Source organism: Metopolophium dirhodum, chromosome 2 (genome assembly GCF_019925205.1).
Source record: "Metopolophium dirhodum isolate CAU chromosome 2, ASM1992520v1, whole genome shotgun sequence".
NCBI lineage: Eukaryota > Metazoa > Arthropoda > Insecta > Hemiptera > Aphididae > Metopolophium > Metopolophium dirhodum.
In genome coordinates this window covers 14,264,680-14,284,986 of record NC_083561.1, presented here as the reverse complement: position 1 = coordinate 14,284,986, position 20,307 = coordinate 14,264,680, and the positions used below count along the sequence as shown (strand labels likewise).

General features: G+C 28.5%; 1 protein-coding gene across 2 annotated transcripts in view; it reads right to left on the bottom strand.

Moving 5' to 3' along the window:
• The window catches only part of LOC132939839 (lachesin), a 197,684-nt gene extending 184,768 nt beyond the window's left edge, over window positions 1-12,916 (bottom strand). The window contains exon 1 of one of the 2 annotated variants that reach the window (XM_061007236.1): window positions 12,460-12,916. The gene's annotated coding sequence lies outside the window, so the exon portion shown is untranslated. The remainder of the gene's footprint in view (window positions 1-12,459) is intronic. The other variant, XM_061007235.1, reaches the window with a different exon arrangement.
• Between the last annotated feature and the right edge of the window lie 7,391 nt (window positions 12,917-20,307).

Below are 20,307 nucleotides of genomic sequence, written 5' to 3'. Positions count from 1 at the left end.
AACTCGTGTTACTCGTGTTTATGTACCTATCCCACCCACTTTTTATTGCATTTATAGAATGTGCATCAATAATCGATACAGGTTATATATATATATTATATTCTTATTAAAATTAATAAATATAATACAAATTAGTATTTGAAAATGTGTCAAGTAAGGTAACTTGACCGTACGCTGTTCATATAGTTTTGAATTATAATAACTACGCAAGTATTCACGCATACAACCAAAAACACCTCTGTTATAATATTATATTTTTAGTAAAACGTCATTGCTGGAACACGAAATAGGGCGTTTATTCATATAAAATATTGTGAGATTTAATGTAAACAATGGGTCCCGGTAAACCGACGTCAGATCGTATAAAACTCATTGGAATGGATATTTTCTTCAAGTAGAATAACAAATAGGTCGATTTTTTTTTAGTTATTTTTATGTAAAAATATGATGATCCATGATACCTCATCGGCACGAATGTGACATGGAGTGTGGCGGTCGATGTGTAAGGAGGACGTGCTTATAGGACAACAATAACAATACACACACTCAAAAAATGTGTTCGACCCCCGAGGGTGCCAAATAATTGATAAAATATTTTTGCGACGAGATTTTCTGGTTTAGACTTGTTGCGTGGTAGTGGAAGTGAAGCATGAGATGAGAACAAAAAAATATAATAAAAATAAAAATAAACGGAAGGATGAATAAAAAAATGTATTATGCGGAAAATAAAACAAACAACGGGACGATATCCTCATAAAGCGAAAATTGTTTTAAAGTTTTAATTGCGAAAGTTTTAATTACGTCAAGACTCAAAAGATCAGACGACGCAAATGTAACCCACCCTAGGTTTCACCAGCAATGACGACAGTAATTTTTTGGAGGGTCTTAAGTAACACTTGGATGTCACCCGCGGCCGTGCAGTGGAAACTGTTTTAGAGAAATTAATTTTAATTATTCCAAAGCGTGAAATACCTGTTAAAAAATGTTGTTGGATTACTCTGCTGCTACGTTAATCTTCATTCCACCACAGAGACTTAGAACTTTGATAAGCCCAATAGTCCTAATAATGTTATTAATACCATACATAGGTACGCCGTGCAGATGGAAATCATGAACAAGAACAATAATATTATAGCTATATAAAAAAAGTTGCCACTTTTGTTATTATTGATTTAGAATCATTGTTTTTACAACTATTTTCTATTATAATAATAGTATGATGTTGCATTTTAATAATTGTTGACAACTTCAAGCTTCCAATAACTAAAAAAAAATGAATTATATTCTCAACAATTATAAAATATTAACCGATTCATATATTACATACGAATCACTAACCTAACATAACCTATACCAACAGTCTGCATGTGTTGATCCTTTTAATAAATTAAATACTTCAATTGGAATGTCATATAATATTATACTATGTTGTATATAATATGTACACAGTAAGATACTTAAATTAATTATTATTTCCTATTTTCCTCGAGGGAATCGATTCCATACAAAATGTTTCTGAAGTTATTTATAATGTTAAGTAATAAAATCAATTCAAACAAGTAACCAAAAAAATATGTTTGCATTCTTCATAATATGATGCTTGATCGCTAAGACATAAATAATATAGTTACGTTTATAATTTATTATGAAAATAGTATGAACTATAAATTAAAAACTAAAATAAAAATACTGACAATGTGTTGAAAATTAATTTTGAAATGTGTGGCATACATCTTGTTTAGCTATTGAATTTATTTGTATTTAGATACATAATAATAATATTATACTAAGTTTTACGGCAATAGCGAAAACCAGTTTTCTAATTATTAAACAATTGACTTTATTATGCTTCTTTAAAATAGAATATATTTTAAAGTATTTTATATTTAGTTAGATGTACAATTATTTCTTGTTTATTTGTTAGCTTTTAAATATTGATTTACTGTTTTGCATGTCTCCTACCGCAATTATTATGCTAATTTTTTTCTAGAAAATTTGCTTCAGTGTAGCAATATTGCATACACACAACGCCGCCCTATATTTTGTTTACTTAAACCACTACATACCATAACACGTCATACCATATAAATTAAAATAAAGGTAAGTATACATTTTATAAACAAAAACTGATTTCATAAGAATTAAAATTAAATTCAGAGTCACTTGTGACATTAAATTGTTAATGGTTTTACCTGACGTGGCGGGAATGATTGAGAATATTGGTAACCATACTTATTTAGTTTCAAACACTATATCGACGCATTTAAAACTACATTAAATTTCATACCGAAGATCAACTTTAATACAATCTCTCACACACACACAAACACACAATATTATTATATGTCCACACTTTTACCTAAGGTTTACAACTATTGTTGTTGATTTTTTTATCATTTTATTTTATTGTTGTCGTCGGTCGTTACGCGTGTCGTTTAGAAGGAAAAAGTATATCGAAAAGAGTCTGCTACGGGGGTCTGACCAGTAATAAAACCGTACTCAACAAGGGGCTGCTCGGCTTCGTTGGAAAATTATACTCGTATTCTATTGTCGACCACTCTCCGACACGTATTTATAGACCCCAGTACAAACTATTTGCGAAATCCGGTCATGTGTTCGGGTTCCGTGCAAAGGGTCGTTTGGGAATCCGCGTCAGAACTTTTTTCGCTCGTTCCGAGGCGTACGTGAAACTTTCGCCGACTTGACATTCTGGTGGACAGTGTTGATGGTCGAAGGGTGGGAGGGGTGGGTTGACTTTGACTGTCCCATATACCTACTTCGATAATATGCATGGTATTAATATACCGTTTGGTCATGGAAACAACATGACGACCTCAAATACAACTGGTTTGCATGGGGTAATCAAAGTCGGTGAACGAGAGGAAGAGGTGGTGGGAAAAGTACGCGTTAGACTGCAAGACAAGAGATACAAATAATAAATAAAAAAGAAAAAGAAGAAAAAACTAAACGATGACAATGGTGGAAGCGTTGTGTCGTACCTATAGAAGTCGTAACGACCGCGTGGAGGTATTTTTTTTCCGATTATGCGAAAACGAGGGTTGCGCGTTTCGTCTCGTACGTGAGCCGAATGTACAACGGCGGCTATATTATCGCGACTCCGCACCCCCGTCGAATGTGCCGCCCGAGTGACGACCGCGACGTTGTTTTCGTTTACGCCTCCCCTCCCTCTCACTTACACCCCCTACCATCGGTATATCTCGTCGATACGCGCTCAAGGAGAAGCTTGGTCTGCAAAATATATAATATACGAGTTATATATACGACTGACGCGACTTCTACTACTGCTACTGCTTCTGCTGATGATGAAAAAGCATTCATCATCGGCCGCAAGACACCACCGCGGGGACCGGGAGGGTGATGGAAACAAACACGTGCATAACAATAATAATAATAATAATAATAAACGAAAGTGTAATGGTTGTAACACAAAACGCGTGTTAACGCGGCTACTGTGGGGTGTCATCGAGACGTGCGACGCGAGAAAAACAAAAACATTACACGGAGTGATTCATTTATCGCGTATAACACTAATTACTTAACAAAAAACATTCACGTTTTTAAAGATATTTCTTTTACATAATATTAAGTCATTACGACATTTTTGTGAATAACATTTGCAACAATGATGTATTTACTACCGTTCTAATTTTTTTAAGTTTGTTATTCTTTTTAATGACAACATACGTTTTCAATTTCATATTCCTAATCAGAAAATTAATCGGTGTATTTTGTTTTAAAAATATCTAATTTCAGATAAGTAGTTTATTAGTTATAAGTACTTATTTGAATTTTAGACGAGCGCAGTTGTAGTGGACTTACATTTTGTGGAGTACAGGAGTACCACTCCACTTCACTCATAGTATAAACATTTAATACTTATAACTCGTAGACTACTCATCCAAAATGCTTAGACATAAAAGCACTCCAAAAACCTGCTTTGGAAACAAATGCATGTTTTCATTAAAAAAGAACATAATTAGATTAAAAAAAAATTATTTAAAATGATAACGATAAAAAATAGTAAAATCTATATTTTTTGGAAACAATATTTGATTAAAGAAATATATTTTCAAAAACATTAATAATTTTTTTAAATAATGATAGTGTCTTACGTTGAATGGATCATCCGGTATACGCGTATCATAGTACTATAGTATTTTAAACACTATATAGGTAAGTACTATAATATATTATTAAATGATATAAAAAAAAAGTTTTTTAGTCAAAACTCCATTAATACGTATTATTATTATTTATATAGGTAATGGTTTCTGCAAAAACGTGGAAATAATCACACAAAAATATTAATGATAATGGAAATATTTTATGTAGATGAAAATAATATAAACGGGTTTTTTTTTACATATGCGTGCTCAATTATTTTGGCTTTTTTGATTTGGACATTGCTCCGTGGACACCCGAACGTGTTTTAGTTTCAATGATGTATAGAATACAGATTCGTTATTTATTTAAACTGCACTGTTTAATATTTATTGCCTACACCCTATAATATAATGATATTAATTATTATCATTGAATCATAGAATATTAATAAATATTGAACTTCGATTTCATTCTTAAATTAATCATAAAACATAAATATTATATATTACTCTGCAAATGCTTGTATTTGAGGTGTCGAGTTCTCAATAATTATTGGTGTTCATTTATTATAATATACAATGATAAATAATTGATAATAATATGCATAGGGTCATTGTTATTTCCAGTATTCAAATAATAACTATTATATTCATATATAACTTAAAAAATATGTAATATAATGGTCAAATCTGATATGAAAATATCTTAAATCCAAAATATTGGATGACGTATGATGCAGGTACTAAGATATTATATTGTATAATTATTACTATCGCATTAATTGCATTTTGTCAATTTATATTAATTGAAATTATTCTATTTCTTTTTTAGTTTCATTAACTTAATTCTAATTGAATTTATTTGTGTATTTTTACTATAATTATTTATCTACTTTTCCTGTAAATAACCTATATTATATTGCCCAGTTGATATTAATATTTTAATATTACATAATATTGTAAAAAAAAGTATTAAATAAATGAAATACATATAGTAGTATTTTATTGTATCACGATTAATTATAAAATAAAATGATGTATTACTAATAATTGTATTTGTTTTAAACAATCATTCATTTTTTTTTTTTAATAATTCCGCATGAAAACGTAATAATAATACTAATCTGCGAATTTCAAACATATAATTGCACATTGTATTATATTTCGTTTAACGATCAAAAGGTAAATAACTGAACGAGTTCAGCACGAGTGACTGGTAAATAAAAAAAACGTCTACCCGCGATCAGGCCGCTGATGGTTATCCAAAGTCAAAAAGACTGCTAACACAAAAGAAGAAAAAAACGGTCTTTGTCAGTTCCGGTGGTTGAAAATTGAATTCAAAATGCATTGGCTATGATTATTTTGTACGTATTCCTATTCTGTCCCGCTGATCAGATTGCATTATTAATTAAACTTTCCCTCTCCATTGTTATTATTGGTTTGCAATTATTATAAACGTGCGTCTTGATGAATATAATTAAATCGATCGTTCGGTTATAATAATAATATATTGTTTTAATAAGAGAAAAACGATCGAAATCGTTCCCATGTAATCGGACCACAGAGCTACTGTCGGCAAAAAACAATTCGTCTAAATTCGTTCAACTAAAACATAATAATATTTTAATGTTGTATTCGTTCTTAAAATAAATTATTTTCCTCAAGACGCATATAGATGTTGAGTGAACTTTGCAGGATAGATATACGGCGTGATTCAACAAGCAGATATAGCACTCCATATTTGTATCATTAAATAATGAATTTATTCAAATTATGATTTTTGGTAATTTCTAATATACGTTAAGACCATATTTTCAAATTCTTGAGATTCTTTGTTGGCACTACTTAAAAAATCTCCTGTACAAACTTCTAGTTTACAAAATTTCAATACTTTTTTAACTGTAAATTATGAAGTGAATTTTTTTTTGTTATTCAAATGTTTATGTTAAGGTTAAAAGGCCTTTGGAGGCCTTTGGGCCTCTTCGTCACTGTATTATATCATTATAAATAAAACGTTTAGTACGAATTTTTTTTTAAAAATAGAGACTTGCTTGTATATATTTTATGTATTGTATCGTTAATTATTTGTTTAAATTTTCAAACGTGTATTAGACAATCGTAAAATATGCTTTACTTTAGAACAAGCATTTAGAAAAAAAAAACTTAATCAAAATCGCTAAAACCATCGTTAAAGTCCACACACATATAGTAATCCTATATAATATAATAAATATAAATACCTATGTGATATTAGATATTATGTACTGCAAATTTGCATTTATAAAAATAACCAGATAGGTACCTACCAAACATATTACATATAATATTGTTATAATATTATTATACGTATCATAAAATATATAGCAAATTGATATTTTTTATCATTGTAATACAGGGTTTTTTTTTTATTTATCTCGGGTCGTTAATAATATGAAATATGCTGCATATAAAATAATAAAATAGCTAAAACAATGTCTCAAGGCATTATTGTATATACATTTTGAAAAGAACGTTGTTTTTAAAAACCATATCTGGTTTTCAAAAATAAATATCCTTAAAACACTTAAGTTTAGTGTCGATATATTGTAATATTCAACAGACTTTATATTAGTATAAAATAATATATTATAACAGCATCATATTCTTTTAAATATATAATAATGTAGACAGTGATTCCTGTTAACAGTAAACACTCATCAGTCATCGTCGTCAAGTATGAGCGTTTAAAAAAATATATTATTTTTCAGAATATTATTCTGTGAATTTAATATAAGGAAAATCAAATTTTGAACGATTTTATTAGTTTTAAGTATTTAAAGTTTGGATGAGCGAAGCGTGATTAAAGAGATTAGCGGGTTATTATTTTATAGGCTACTACTAACTGTGTCACACCACTCTCTATAATATCTAAACTTTTAATACTTATAACTACTCGTTTGGAATTCGATTTTTAAACATTTAAATTCTTAAAAAAATATTTTCTTTTGGAATATGAAATTAAAAATAAATTAAATTGAAGAAATAAGAATTAATAGTAATAGATTTAAAATGTAACTACCTACATAGGTATTAGGTCTACTTTTGTTGTAACGAAAAACAGTAAAATGTTTCTACGTTTTTTATCAATACTTTATAACAGTCATAGAACATGTAGGGAATTTATAACACCATATTACATTATTACATTTTATTCTGAACAGGTGATTATCATTTACCATTATTACAGCCACGTGTTTCACTCAGCGAGAAAACCGAACCAAATAAATTGCGCACCCATTCAGTGGCGTTCACAGGAATTCGGTATATGGGTGGGGGGGGGGGGGGGGGGGGGGGTTCATCAAATCATTTTTATAATATAACAAAATTTGTATACTGCGTTTAACTTTTACCGTCCAATTAAATTTCTTATACACGTTTTCAAACATAAAGGCCCGGTGCTGGTTATTCAAATTTTCGACAATTCTGTACAATTTTCAATTTAAATTGTTTATTATAGTTGCCACCTTAATTATAACACTTTTCCACTAATCTACTGCCCGATACCTATTTTGAAGAGGTTCATATGGTGTATTATATCGAAAAAAAATATTCATAGGATTAATTCTCATGTCTTGTAGAATTGTCGGATTTTAACTATTTTTTATCTGAAGGAAGAAGACTTCCTACGGGCCGCGTTGAACTCTGATTTTTTATTTTATTTCAAATAATTGTATTTTATAATTTTTTTTAAAAGCTTAATATTGAATTATTTTTAAAGACATAATATTATAAGTTTGAGATTAAAATATTTAAAATCATATGGCCTGTAGAATATTACCCTCTATTATTAAAAAAAAAATCATCAACATTTTTGATTTTACAGGATTATTATTCCCGTTGATCGTATTTTTGTGGACAAAATTACATTGGCACCGGGTGCCTTAAGTGTGGAAAAACGTTCAAAGTCCAGTCATGTAAAAGGTATATAAAAAAATGCACATGGGTGGGTGCCACTGCATCCAACGGTTTCTATTTTATCTCAGATTGTGTATTATACAATACGTGGAAAGAAATAGCTAGCCCACCTATAATAGAGAATAATATTATCATTTGTACAAATTATTTGTATGAGCTGTAAATATTATTGAGGAATGTTATCTTCCTTTGCTAAATCTCTTATTAGCAACGTGGTTATTGTTATTCATTATACTATATAAAAAGGAGCACATCGTAGTATAGTAGGAATACAATTGGTTTCCTTTGAGTTTAAAACCGCTCAGACGGCATCGAAACAATCAGGCTATATTGTAATTATTAAATATGCCGGTGGCATGTATTACCTATATACATCGCTTGTTATTGCTTTAATCATATTTCTATGGAAATACCTAACTAAATTTCAACGTTGTTATAAGTAATTTGTAAACACGAAAATAATACAATATTTACATTAATACGAATTATTGTATTTAAACTAAATCATTTCACTACGGTAAACATATACAATAGGAAGAAATAAGAAGTATCCATACCTCGCAATTTGATCAGCTTAGGTACACGACCGAACAAAACAAATATTTACATGCATCTTTAACTTCGGATTTTTTTTCATATAATTTAATTTCAATTTATCGTATTCTGTCTGTTTGCAATATGTAACAAATCATATCCTTTCATCTGAATACAAAATAATATTATGACTTTTTAAAATTCAAAAATTAATAAATTCAAAAATATATATTTTGTACTTCAGTAAACTTTCTTTCATTGGCTATAATATAATATATTATGTGACCACCACATTCTAAGCTTTCTGATCAACAGTTTAGCAATCTTAGCTGTACTGAATTTAATAAAATAATAAATTATAGGTTCAAAAAATCTTTTTGTAAAACTTGTATTACAAATATTCAAAACATCAATTTTTATTTTATTTCATTTTATTTATCTAGCTCTCAAAATAAAACAATAATATGATATGATTATTATGATTATTATGATATAATAATATGATTATTTAATTTCTAATAATATTAATATACACTATCTAAACGGAATATCATCTGTTTCCTGATTTCTCCATATACATGTTTATTTTTATCACAATATTTATAACTTAATGCCAAGTACGTCTTATAAGTTATAGTAAAAACTAATATGAAGAATGAATCATTAAATTAAAAAGTATAGTTTTATATCTGTTGCAAATCTTAACAAAGAATTTAATAGTGCCATATCACTTATTGTGTCCAATTTTGTATTGTGGTGTATTAATAAATTGTAAAAAAAGGTCACTAAATTATCACGCCGTTAATTTTGTATACTACGTAGATTATAGTTTGTATTTCAACTTTGAATATTACATATTATAAATCGTGTTAGTAATTTATAACTATTTACTTTTTTTTCAGGAAATTTGCTCATTTATAATTTTATTAAAATATATAGTTAGCAATAAAGTGTGAAGGTCTTAATGGTGATAATAAATATTTATATTAACCTAAATGTCATCTAAATTAAATAAAGAAATCAAAGTTTTTTTCTGTTTATTTTAACTTTTAAGTCATATTTTTAAACTAAATTAAAAACACATTTTAATAGGTAATTTGCTGTCACGGCAGCATATTTTAAAAGCCCATAAAACATTGTAATGGTAATAAAAATAACGGAACCTGACTGTATTTCTTGACATGTCATAATGAGTAAAAATATTCACAAGGTTTAAAGAAAATAATTTGTTAAATATTATAAAGTATGACCAACTGTTCCGTTCATAAAAAAAATCTTTCATACAAACTATTATAATTATAAGTATAACAATAACAAATATCAAGCGTAGGCAATTTTTTTAATTCACGTTAAATTGTTTACAAATTAATTGTTTATTATGATTGGCTGCGATAAGATGGTTATAAATACAATTTATATACCTAATTCTAAATTATAATATGTTATATTCATAAAAAAAACGAATGATAACTGTGTTAAATAAATATTACATTTTCATATTCCTGCTATGTATTACATTTCATTATATACTTATGTTTTTATTGGAAATCAGGTAAAGTTTTCTATACAATTATTATTCTAAAACACTAAAGCTATCATATTATTTATATTGAAAGGATACAGTGCAATGAATCTACTAAGTTTTATTAAAAAAAATATATAATATTTTGTAAGCAAAAAATTCCTGGGAAAAATACGCATTTGTAGGGTCAAATGAATTTCAGTACCGATTTTCGTGTACGTCGAACTTTGTAGTTTATTTGGAGTGGTTCAACTTTTCAACAATACTTTGTTTTGTACGATAAAGATACCTGTTAGCCCCTCTGTTTCTACCCACCAACTTACCACTGTAATCTTTTTGTTTGAAAAGGTCACAATTGTACAAATTCATCTCATAATATTTCCGAAGTTATATAGTGATATTGTTTGTACGTAGAAACACAATGCTTGAATGAAATGTTATGACTATATACATAAAAGAAAGAAAAAAACTTGTATTTTTATGATCCTATAACTTTATTACATTTAAAAGTCGCCAGTTTCAAGTACTTTGAGTATCACAATTCAAGGATTTAGTGTTCAAAATGAATAAAAAGTTCCCTTGGTATTTGAAACAAAATTAAAATGATACGCAATTTAATTTAATTTTTACTTTTTTTTTTACAATAGAAAAAAGTGGTAACATATAGGTAACGAAAACAAATTTAATATCCATTAAATTTCATCAGATTAAGAACAGTCTAATTATTGACAAAACTAATTGTGTTAAATGCTATTGTGGATTACGTGACTCAACAAACTAAACTTTAATATTTAATGAAGCCGTACATATTATTATGTAAATTCATTGTGTCAGATGTTTATTTAGCGATAATTGCCGTTTTATTAATTATTTAATTTTAGAGATTCACGAGAAGCTAATCGTAATTTATAAGGGTTAATTCATTACCAAAACACTGAATAATATTATTATTTTATGCTAAACGTTGAAATACTTAGTATACATTTATTTATCTAGTTGAAATTTCAAAATATCTGTATAGTATAATATTTTGTTCAAACTAAAAATGTATGTTCAAGTTTTGGTACTAAATTATTTTTTAAAAATAAATCTTTCTAGCTATATTTTTATAATTTATAATAATATGTAAACTAATACAAACAGTATGAACAACATAATAATAATAATTAGTTTATTTTATTGAATATATTTAAATATAGATCCAAAAATAAAAACATTGTATTATAATTTTTATTAACTACGTATTTCACCTTATTTTTTTGAAACTTACAAATCATAGTTTATATTTAAATATTATAAATATAATTTTAAGAAAGATTTAATCGACCAATAAATATCCCTAATTTCTCAGTTGTTTTTATACCTACCTAGTTAACTAAATTAATACATTTTTTCCGTAAATTATGAGTGTTTTTCCATGTAACGTTATATCGTTATAAAATATGTATTAACACTGTATGTCTCTCATATTGTGCTCGGCCCGTATTTAAATATAAAAAAAAAACTCATTAATTAAATAACGATGAAAAATCGAGTTTATAAATAAAAAGAAAACCATTTGAATAGCAAGCTTTATTTTAACGAATAAAGCATGCATATTCTAAAATATATTATACGAATAAAATACCTGCTTATTTTCCTTAAGTATACACTTTTATAATTATAGTATTTTTAACACATACATATTTTAATTGGTATAATATAATGAAACATTTAAATAATATGTCTATATAAAGTGTAAAATAGTTTTATAATATTAATATGTGTTAGAAAACATATTTATTTATTTTTATTATTTAATTAATTAAATAAAACACTTGGGTAAATACTAAATACTAAATACGTACATAATATTTCGATAATATACTGTATCCCATTCGCTGGTCGATTAGATTTGAATGATTACATACTGTTATTATATATTTTGTTAATAGTTGTAACTTATATCATGTTAATAATTAATACAGTTGTAAGAACCAAATTTTGAAAAAAACACTGTTTAAATAACTTAAATCTGTATTAAATCCTGCATGAATTTATATGCAAACAATAATCAATGTAGGTATTATACCTACATAATATAATAATACATATATACTATACACAGATGAACTATATTTTTTTTTAAATGTTTTCATTGAAAAATTCAGGTTTTTTCTCCAACCGTTTGGGGTCTACAATTTTCAAAAAAAATATTGCTTGATCATAGTTTTAATTTTTTTGGATTATGAAATAAACAAGTCATTCCCGTCCTAGCGCATGCGCGTTACTCAAGTGAAATCAAGTTGTAGGTTCAATTAGGTAATTAAAAGCACGATAACTCACCCAAAATTGGAGCGATAACGCCGCGTCGACGACGAGATGTGTCTGTACTGTCCGTGAAGTCGCGTTCGAGGTTACCGTTTCGGACTGCAAAAATTTTGAAAAAAATAGTGTCCGCGTAATCTATACGCGTGGAAACCGCGCGCTATAATCGTTGTTGCCGCCGTACAATTTATAATATTATAATAAATTGCGTATTATAGACGGTAATAAGTGTATAATAATTTTGCAACGTCGGGCGTATATCGCAATATTTTTGTAATTATGGCGATAATTTATGTGACATACGATTACTGGGGACGGGCTATTTTCGGTTGTGTGGGGTCGGGGCCGTTGCAGAGGTGTAATGTGGGGCTGCCGACGACGACGACGACGACGACGACGACGACGGAATGTGACGGACGACGACGCGAATGCAACGAGCACGCCACCGGGTCGAGCACTGGCCGGCGGGAAAACACGTGTGCGTGTGTGCGGGCAGTGAGCGTTTTTCCGCGATCGCGCCCGAACCGCCGACGTCGCCGCCGCCGACGCGCACCGACCCCCTCGCGGCCGCCACCCGCGCGACATCGCACCCTCATTGGTCCGCCGCGTTAAGGCCCGCGACGGTCGCCGACCGTTTTCCAAGGAATCGCCGACCGCCCCCCCTCCAAACCCACCCGCCCCTACGTGCATATTATTTTAATTGTTATCGTTTCCGTCATAGCAGTGTTTTCTGCGAGTCTTCCGACAAAAAGAAAATTGCCAATTTGTTGTACCAATGTATCACATCGTATTATTATGAACACATATCGTATAATATATTGCCGGTATAAAAAGTGAAATTTTCGGAAATTCTTACCTTGGGGTCAGGTATTAGGCGTCGAAGATTTTTCAACGACTATTAATCTGTGGCTGGATAATTCGATATTATTTTTTGGGATCATAAAAAATTTTCACCAACAGTGCATTGTTAATTTTCCGGTTTTCATGATTTTTCCTACGCCTGAGGAATACTTGAGAGAAAATTACATAGTAATACTATAAAAGTACGCATTTCATAAAAAAAACTATTTCAATTAACTCGTCGATTTTGTGTTTCACAAAAACATGAGCATAATATGCTCATTTTGAAGTAGGTACTCTTACTATTATATTATATTATAATAACTAAATTAACATGAACGTTTCACACATCATCGAGACAGTATAGCAATAATTAGTACACGCACCATGCACTATATTGGTACTATTGGTGCACTTTGATTGTAACTTTAGTGTTATATTAACATCAATTAAAACTGCACTGTTACGTAATTGTAAACAAATTGAGTAATTATTACTACCAATAGGTGCGTAATAGACGTAATATTATATTTATATTATATGAGTTCAAACAATTCATTTAAACGATAATATTGTTTGTGCGAGGGCCTGGGTGAGTGGTGCACCGTACACGCGAAACATATGCCTATATTTATTGACCTGAACTAATTGTTCATTTATTATTATAAATTAACTTATAATAATTTCTTTCGTAATGATTTAAATTTTGTCATCCCCCGCGTTTGTTACATGTCATATTATAACAATAATTAATATTTGATCATTTTTATCATAATATTCTATTTGCTGACGTGTTCAACCCGCGAGAGTGCGTCCATTAAAATATTATGGTGGTTTCAGAGGCAAACGAACCGATCGGAACGAATTCGATACGTCTTCGTTTACTACAACAATACACGGGTATGCACTATGCAGGTACATATTATTCTGTCATCGGAAAAACGCCACCAGTCGACGATCACCGTCCACGGTCCTCTTTCACACGCAGAGGTCGCAGATATTTTAGCATGATTTTCATTTGCAAACGAATATAATATTCATTATAAGCTTGTTCCGGACGAAAATATAATAAAATATTTTCTTGCCGTTGACAAATTCATAAAAGATTTGATATGTGGAGCACTGGAGCTCCCGTGGAAAATCTCCTCATCGTATATTCGATACCGACGGTAATGTGTTCAATCCAATTGCCCAGTGTCTTGGTAAAAGAAAAATTACTAACTAGAGGAATATTTTACGTCGACAGTTTTAGTACGCTCTCCGTTATAACACTTATTATTATAAGTAGCGCAATTTCAATGAAAAAACTGGGCCCTGCCCATGCTGAAGCCTGTTTTTTTCCAAAAATGATATAAATTACTTAGGTGCTAATTTAAATACGGCGTACTAATCTCACGTCTAAGCCGAGGGGGAGCAAATCGTGGCTATGCTAAATATATATCTATCACGAGAACTTATGAAATACCTAATGATAATCACACTGAAAAATGCATATCATCACGAAGTATACAGCTAAGAGCCAAATTGAAGTTAAAAACTGAAACAGTAGATGAACTTATGAAATATTATTATAATAATAACAACTAATTAAATTGAAAAAAATAGCTACCTAAATACAGTTTAAAAAAGGTGGATAAGTGGATGTCGCTCTGCTGTACAGTAGGTTACAAGTGGGTCACTGTAATGGATGGTGTTAAATTTGAATTCAATGATATAATATCATTGTATAAGAAAAACGATTCTGAGCGAAAACGGTCAGTCAGCCTATGATTTTACCAAGTATATTTGATGATATTATTGTGAATAAAGTAATTTATAAATAACCTATTTACGTGGAGCCTTGTTTTCAATTTTCAATCCTTAGCTATAAAAGTTGAAAATTTTATAAATTTTTAACTACAAAATAATTATTAAATTATAAATTTGATAAATTCTGTCCAAATTTGATCTTTAAATGCTTATAAAAAAAAACTGTGCCTATGTATTTTCAATATTTTGCAACTGCTATTGTAAAAATATATCAGGAGTCTTGTATTAAATTTTTACACTTTTTGGCCCAACAGATAAAACTTTATTGATATTTATAGAAAAAAAAACTAAAAAAATTGAAAACTGAAAATGCCCGTAAACAGCTCAAAAAGTGTCAAAATATTTTCAAAATTGTATGGTGTATAGGAAATGCTAATATAAACATTCAGTGAAATTTTCATGTATCTACAGTTATTCGTTTTTGAATTACAAGAAAATAAGGAAATCGGTACATGAGAAATCGAGTGAATATCTAATGTTGTAAAAATATGAATTTAAAACGCTCATAAAAATTTAATTTGACTTTCTTGTAGAAATTTTTTTTTTGATAAAGTTAGACAAACTTATGAGGAATCTTGTATTAGATTTTAAAATCTTAGATTTAAAAAGAAAATTTTTTATGAATTTCTAACTCAAAATAATTTGCAAATTTTCGTGATTTTTCCGTATTTTTTCAAGATTTGAACTTTAAACGTGTATAAAAAAAACTGTGACTAAGGATTTTTAATTTTTTCATCTGCCTTTGAAACAATAACCTAGGAGCCTTCTATTAAATTTTCAAGCTTTTTTATCCAACAAATAAAATTTTATTGATATTTATAGAAAAAAAATTTAAAAAAACTGAAAACTGACAATGTCCGTAAACAGTTCAAAAAAAGTCAAATTATTTTCAAAATTGTATTGTGTATAGAAAATGCAAATATAAACAACCAGTGAAAATTTCATGCATCTACGGTCATTTGTTTTAGAGTTACACCAATAACCAAAATCGATTTTGTTAAAAATCGATTTTGCGTAAAAATTCCCGTTTTTCCTTAATTTTTCTTTTGTTTTTCACATCGCTTTTGAAAACTACTGGGAAATTAAAATTTTGACCTCCCCAATGCACCAACGATATTCACTTTCCCATCGAACAAGATACTGAAGTCGAAAATCGAAGCATTATTTCGACTACTTATCGTGTACACAGACACAAAAATAAAAAAAAAAATAAAAAAAAAAACACACATCATTGTAAAATCAATACATTCATCGTTTCACTCAGAATCTAAAACATTTTTAATATTATGGGAATTCATAACCGACTGTTTTTTAAGGAGTTCAGGAGTTCTATATAGGCAACTTTCTAAGCTCATGCATGCGTGTTATATATTTTGCGTATCAGTTATAGTGTGCGACTGTTGTAGTGTAAAAAGTTAAGGCCCCTGCAAATCCTATTAATTTTTCAGCAAAACGACCTTAGCGACTGACAAAAATTAAAGTACTTCTATTGGTTCGATTTAAAAAATCGTCTGTATGTAAAAAATGTTTTAATTGGTCAACAAGTCTACTTTGCATCGGTCGGAGCATATTTTTTATATTTTAGATATTTTTGAATATATACAATATTAAAAATTTATATAATAAATTTATAAAATGTAAAATATTTATTCTCGTCAACAAAATCGAAAAAGTGCTCCGACCGATGCAAATGTAAACCAACACAAACATCTTTACATTTTTTAAATCAAACCTCTAGAAGTACCATAATTTTTGTCAGTGCGACGACTATTTCATGTCCATAAATTGGTTTTGAATATTTTGATCTAATGATTTTAACGACTTGTGCATGTGCGTGCGTGTGACCATAAATCAGATAAGAAATAACAATGAATTGTAAATTGATGCGGGTCGCGGGTGATACCTACGGCTATGGTAGGGGATTATACACACTAATGATCATTTACTACACAAAGACGATCAGTAATCGCAGGAACGAAATAATTGCCTAAACACAGCTCCTTAAAAATGACACTTTTGCAGGAGGGCTTAATATTATGATCTATCACGGAAATGTGCGCACATGTCACTTATCTGCGGTCGACAAGTAATAATTTTCGCTAAAATGCTAAATTTTGTCCGTTGTACAAGTTGAAGATGTAGCATCACACTTTTTTCGTTTATTGTTTTCAGTTACATGGTTTATAATCACTGATCAGTTTACATTTAAAAATCAATTTTGGCGGGATTATAAGAGTCAGCATTTGAATAAGTGGGATGACGAATCTCAAATAAACTTCATAAAAAGTTCAAATATTATGTTTTCAAATTTCTTGTGTGTGATCGGCACAATAGTTCTATCGGTACAATGGACAAAAGACAGGTATATTTTCGTAAAAAAAAATATTTCAGTTCTCTAACACGATACAGTCAACAACTACGGCAATGTGCGCCGCTAATGAGTTTCTGTAAACTTTTTCCCATTTCGCCGCCGCACATGATAGTGCGTCATATTATATTTTAAACAGCTATAATTTATTATTATTGTTGCTTCATTTTATTGCTCTTTTTATTCCTATTACCTGACGAGTTAATTTTGACGCACCACATAACTACCTACTTGTTAAAACTTTTCCTTGCAATTTCCTCAAACAGTTTTGAGTGTTCAATTTAATGCTAAATTAAATAATTATATAGCCATCAGACAACAGTTATTTTACAAAATATTTCTAAGAAAACGAGGGTTTCAAATTACAATGCTTGAATAAATTGTCACTCAACAGTCAATACAGTGTGGTTCTACCAATTATTGTTTATAATTTTGTATGTATTGTAATATGTTTTATCCCATGTTAATTACTATGATGTTAACTATAATTAATTAGTTAAATCACGGTTACAATTAATACCTTATAATATTAATAATATTTATATAATGAAGTAAAATAATACATGGTGTAAATCTAATAAAAGCACTTCCATTTAATTTTCTCAAACAAATTATCTCGTTTGTAAATTTACTTTAAAACGCTATATAATAAAAAATTTCAATATAATGAAAACTAAAAATTTATGAAAATCTCTAATCAAAAATGTGATAACAGACAAAAAAAATCACTAATATAAAAAAATAAAACATCTCGTTCTAAAAGCAACACAATATTACTCACTTGGTTTTCAGAATCTAAAACTACGTGTAGGTATTCAATTCCCATAAAATTAAATACTTTGTTGATAACTATTAACTAATAACACAGCTGCTATTATTATTATTATTATAATATAGGTATGGTAACAATTCTCGATAACTTTAATAAATTGATTTTGTTTTTCATTGGTGATATGAAATATAATACTGGCGTTTGATAATACAAAAAAATATGTGCATTGAGTAGATCAAGTAAAAAAATCGAATCAAACAAACATTATAAACAGTATAAAAGTATGAAAAACGACTTAAAATAGACGTGAATTGTTAGACAAAGTTATTTGTTAGTACACTTCGATGATGAAAAGTAGCGTTCTTTTTAATACATATATTTTTTGTATTATATAAATACTATGTGAAAAAAAATACTTTTATATTTGGAATACCATTCAAAGATGATTTCCAACATTCTCAGAAAAACGTAGCAACCCAATACTTATACTCAGATACAATAACAATAATTGTAGATGATGGCCATGCATGCGTAGGTACTTTATATTATTATTATATTCTATGGTTTACATCAAAACATACACAGCTTTTAAATACATCAACCAAAATCGTATATATTAGGTAGTTGTGGTTCGAACGGATATGACCATTTAATATTATATTAATATATTATAATTACATTTTATAACTTCTCATTTTTTGTCTTAATATAATCTATTTTAAGATATTCAATTTTTCTTTTTTTTATTGAGTATAAAGGCTTCAACAGCTGCTAGGTCAATAGTCTACAATTATACTTATATCAACATTAATTGATTATGATTATTTGCTTAGCTGAATTACAGTGTTGCATTTAATGTTATACATTTTTGTTTTTTAGTTATTTACATAGTTATCTTATCTTATTTTAAATTTTGGTATCATTACCAGTGAGTGTTTGGTTTTCCAAGTATATTCAGTTTTTATAATTTATTTACTCACCTGGGCCTGTATGAAAAATGCAGACATTAAAAGGTGCCAACACAACTTTTAAACAAATAATGCTAACATCAAGTGATTAAACTGAAATAATGCATAATAACAAAATAATATTTTTTTACAACTAATTTACCTACAAGCAATAGGTATAATTAAAAATAACATAACACGCTGAATCAACATATCGACTTTAATCCACAGTAAATAGTAATTGAATCATCGTTTGTTATTCGTGATCGCAACATCATTGTCAAAACACTTTTATAAATTATTTTTAACGGATCGAGGATGTTATTTTACGTTATGAAATGTAATTAATTCAGAGCTCTTGTTCAAAATTTCGAAGTTTTTAGTTTTTATTTATAATTATAATAGTATACCTAATATTATTTGATATTAATTTAAATAAAATAAAAACAAAACAAAATATATACAAGGTGTAGTAGAATGACCTGACAAAAGAAATAACTTTTGTCCTAATCAATATAAATACAATAATATACATTTTTCATTTTTAGCTTATTTCCTAATACAAAAAATGATTTAAGTTTTGAAAAATGTTGACGGTAAACGTTCATTTAAATCAAGTAGATTATTTTTACAATGTTTTTAAATATCAATATTTTTTTGGAGTAAATTAATTTGAAACTATTCTTTTTATATGAATTTTCAGACATATTATGTAATTTTTAAATTATTTATTAATTAATAGATGTCCATATAACTAATTTTCATAGTAATTTAATACGTTTAAATTTTATCAATTTTCAATTTTATTTATCAGGTCATTCTGTTACACCCTGTATTGTGTACATTGTATTAATATGTATTCATTCCTCATTAAAAATAACCAAAAACAAATATAATATCATAATTTAATTACACTAATTAAATGGGTAAAATCGTTCATTAAAAAAATACATTTATAAATTGAAATTTTTTGATGAGCATCTGTTCAAAGATATACATTATTCATATACCAAAACTATTGATATTTTCAAGATAACCATAATAACAACTAATTACGGTAATTGTCCACTTCTGTGTGGCATGTGTAGAATTCACTAATTATTGGTAAATATGTAACGGATACTTCTGAG